The sequence below is a fragment of the Montipora capricornis genome, chromosome 10, assembly GCF_036669925.1.
Source record: "Montipora capricornis isolate CH-2021 chromosome 10, ASM3666992v2, whole genome shotgun sequence".
NCBI lineage: Eukaryota > Metazoa > Cnidaria > Anthozoa > Scleractinia > Acroporidae > Montipora > Montipora capricornis.
Window position 1 is genome coordinate 37,162,262 of NC_090892.1, and position 4,392 is coordinate 37,166,653.

Genomic DNA, 4,392 nt, shown 5'->3' on the forward strand with positions numbered 1-4,392 from the left:
ACATTTCGGAGACCGTTTTAGCAAAAGTGTGTTGTCTGAAGTATGTGTATGGGGGATTTTCGATTGCTAACCATATTACGAATTGAAATCAAACCGAAATATGAACGCTGAATGTCTGGTTCTAAAATCCACTTTCATTCTGTACTGAAAAACGCCATTTCAATTCGCGAGATAGTGTAACTTATTACAGGGACAAAAAAAGACCATCAACAATAGCACCTAAAAGGAAGACGGGAGAGAAGGCAACCATAACCTCTGGATATACATGTTGATGAGGACGCTAGTTTTGTTGAGCCCCTTGATGCGCGCCTAACGCCGTAAAAACAATCTTATATACTCACGATCGTAGGTCGTGGCTTCCTGTCGTCTTCTTTGCAGTGCTTGTGGTTCCTGATTCGTGAAAAAACTCCAAAATAGAACTCGCTATCGTTAGCAGATGTTTCGAACAACTCAAATACTAAGACAATTAGTTGGTTTAAGCGATTCGGTCAACGCCCTCTTCAATATTATGACATCTGTACCCATTCAACCGAAGAAACAAAGCAGATTAACGCTCGCTCTCGTACAAAGTACTGACTTGGGATGATCAAATCGTAAAGGTTGAACGAAGGTGGGTCGAAAGTGCTTTCACCATTCGGATTAATTTAGCGACGCCTTCGTGCGAATCTTGGATTTTTATTCAAAAAGAAGATCATAACATTTGCATATGCGTAGTCACTGAGTGATTTGCATTAGCTGAAAAGAACTTCGTTTTCTTACATGTCACGTCTTGTAAAGGTGCAGGACCGACCGCTATAACTTTCCAAGGGTTTATGCCAGTGTCGTGAATTTTTTGTTGTCTTGTGCTAGCCGTATTGGTATTATTTATTAGCAGAAATCACTTTCCATAGCCTTTCATAACTGCCGCATAATGCGGAAAACCGTTTTCTTACTTGTCACGTCTTGTAAAGGTGCAGGAAAATTTGCAAGGCGTAAGATAACGGTGTTTCGCATTATGCCGCATTTACTAAAGGCTAGGGAAAGTGATTTCTACCAATAAATAACAGTTATACGGCTAACACAAGCCAACAAAATATTCAGGACACTGGCATAGATCGTTGGTGACGTACGTGACATGTAAGAAAACGGTGTTTCGCATCATGCCGCACTCATGAAAGGCTTGGAAAAGTGATTGCTATCATAAAATAATACTTATATGGCTAGCAAAAGCCAAAAGAATATTCAGGACACTGGCATAAATCCTTGGAAAGTTACAGCGCTCGGACCGTGTGTTTACAAAAACGAATTGTAAATTCCCTGCACGCGGTCACAAACTGTATACCCCAAACCGTCACGGCTAAGTGAGACCTAAATCCGAAATTTACACCCTAGACTTTCTCAAAGTCGTTTCTATTTACACCCCTAAGCGAGACGACTAGCACCCCTACTCCTTTTATATGAGAGTCCCCCCCCCCACTCCCCTGGGGCCCTGGCACACGTTTAAATGTTTTCCGCTACATTGATGCGTTGTTTCGCTACAATAATTGTTGAGCGAAACTTGTGTTGCCGTTTCAAGGTCATTATCAGTTCTAATGAACTCTCCATAATAAACAAATTTTAAAAAATAATCTTTGAATTCCTGCAAGATAAAAATATGTATAACTTAGAAATTGTGAACTTCATTTATTCGCTAACTTTGTTTCGTCACTATTCAAAGCACTCATAATGATATGCAAAGTTGGAATACTCTAAAATAAACGAGTTTTTTACACCTAACTCGACAAGTTCACGAGCGCTTAGGTCACTGTTATGATAAATACTAGTTTAGTGTAAAAATTCGTCATTCTATATGCAGCTCAATTTTTCAGCGCCCGAAAATCGCATTGCTCAGCCCGCTTTTTCCCCCATACATCATTTCAACTGAGCATGAATATGAATTTTTTTGAATGATAGAATACTGTTCATAATATATATAAGAACTGTTAGATGACAGCCGCCATGTGCGACACTATCGAGATGTTCAAGATAAATAGAAACACATCTCTGAAATAAAATATTTGTCTTTTCTTTGTTATTGTGAACCTTCGTACAATATGCATTCGTTTCTTTTTGCGTGACATACACAATAGTTTGAGGCTGGCATAAAGCCACTTGAATTTGTTTGTTTTAGCATCGAGCGAGGGTCTTCGTTTTGTAGTTTGAGGGGGGGTGGGGGGCCGCGAGTTTCTACAAAACGAAGGCCCCATCGACTTTATTGTTTCAGCGCGATATAAAGCGCTTTTAGCGAGCATGAATATGAATTTTTTTTGAATAATAGAATACTGTTCATAATATATATAAGAACTGTTAGATGACAGCCGCCATGTGCGACACTATCAAGATGTTCAAGATAAATAGAAACACATCTCTGAAATAAAATATTTGTCTTTTCTTTGTTATTGTGAACCTTCGTATAATATGCATTCGTTTCTTTTTGCGTGACATACACAATAGTTTGAGGCTGGCATAAAGCCACTTGAATTCGTTTGTTTTAGCATCGAGCGAGGGTCTTCGTTTTGTAGTTTGAGGGGGGGTGGGGGGCATTTCTACAAAACGAAGGCCCCATCGACTTTATTGTTTCAGCGTGATATATAAAGCGCTTTTAGCGAGGGATTTCGTTTTGTAGTTTGAGGGGGGCATTTCTACAAAGCGAAGCCCCTATCGATTTTATTGTTTTAGCACCGAACAATGCGTTTCAGTCCGTTTTGGGTCTTCGTTTTTGGGTCTTCGGTCTTCGTTTTGTAGACACCATCAAATGTTGTCTGGAATTCTTACACTGAGATTAAACTGATTTTGATGTCGTCAATAAAGGATATGTGTATGGCTAACATAGGCTATAAAAAATCACATCACCACGGTATTTCAGTAGGAAGAGAGTAGTATAGTAGTTGGGGGTACCAGATCATTTTTCCCAAAATGATCTGATACAAGCCCTCCTACTATCATACTTTACCAGACGTTGGGTCTAGATACTAGTATCCAGATTTTGGAATTAAATACTGGTGCTCAGATTTTGGAAAACTATATGGAATTCATTTTTGGAAATCTATATATTTTTTCACATCATGGCTACCACAGCATGGCTTTTGCGCACAGCGGCAACGCAAGCGGAGGAGAACAAGCATTGTGGGCATAGCGATCAATGATGTTCGAAACGCTGAGTAGGGGATGGCTGTGTCCAAAAATCAAGGCGCGATGGGAGGAGGAGCAAAGCGACGATGGAGCGCCACCCCGATAGTCATCAAAAATATGTCCCTTTGCTGTGGTTACGACGTGTGATAATCATTTGATGGAAATCTATATGTTTTTTATATTATGAGTGCGTTAAGCTTCATGATATATCATTCAAGCTATACTAGCCACCCTATTCACTTTTTAACTTTATGGTTCCATTGCGTGACTTTCCCAGAAACAGGGTATAATACCCAGAAACGACTCTAAGGGGTTGCCGCTAACAGGTCTGAACATGTTTTGGTAAACAGGAAATGAGTCATCATTAATAGCTATTGTTTGGGAATCATGAGACAGTCATACGAGTTTTTAAACCAATCAGAAGCCTCACATTTTTACTTCATGGTCTCATTACGTGATTTTCTCGCAAAAACAGGAAGTCTATGATGTCATTGTTAGGGGGTTCATCAGATGTTACTGTGTCTCAAAGTCATTAAGGGGCGCCGTACTAGTCAATATTGTTTACTTATTTCTATGGTCTCTTAGACTTTTTATGTGGTCTCTTTGAAATTTTATGCGGTCAACCTGACTTTTTATATGGTCAACCTTTGACTTTGCACCAGCCCTTATACATATTGACCACAGTACTAAAAAACATTTATTTAAGAAATAATTTGAGGAGTGAACTTTCTCCTTAACGTCTGTTTTCCTTATAAATTTAGGACAAACACAAACTTTGAGAATCAAATTAATGACGTTGACTCTGTTTCAAATTACTGTTTTTGCAGTTGTGTGCTTAGTTACCTGGCCTGTGAATGAAAGCGAGGTTAGAGTTGAGTTTGTTTTGATAGAAACCTCACTGCTTTTCTTGTGTTAATTTCAACTAATTAGCATGATGACAACATCGTTAACATAAGAAAAGGAGGGAATAACTCAATGCATGCCAAGATGGCTGCCACGCTCTTTAGAGCTCTTGCAATATTATGTCTTTTTGCTAATGTGTTCGTGTCTGTTGAGGGTGGAACCTTTCTAAATGGTTACCTAAGACAAGATTGTCTTCATGGGGTGACGAATTTTGCATTCCGTATGCATTATTCCCGGCATTTGCGGGTAAAGTGGGCTGTCGTTAGATGGGATAGTCGTGGGTTGCTCCTTCTGGCAGGACCGGAGAAATTTGTTGTCCTCGATATCACTATATCAATG

The 4,392-nt window shown here is 39.4% G+C and overlaps 1 protein-coding gene across 1 annotated transcript in view; it reads right to left on the reverse strand.

Moving 5' to 3' along the window:
• The window catches only part of LOC138022023 (plasmolipin-like), a 13,982-nt gene extending 13,288 nt beyond the window's left edge, over positions 1 to 694 (reverse strand). Inside the window, exon 1 of the mRNA XM_068869046.1 lies at positions 342 to 694. The gene's annotated coding sequence lies outside the window, so the exon portion shown is untranslated. The remainder of the gene's footprint in view (positions 1 to 341) is intronic.
• Between the last annotated feature and the right edge of the window lie 3,698 nt (positions 695 to 4,392).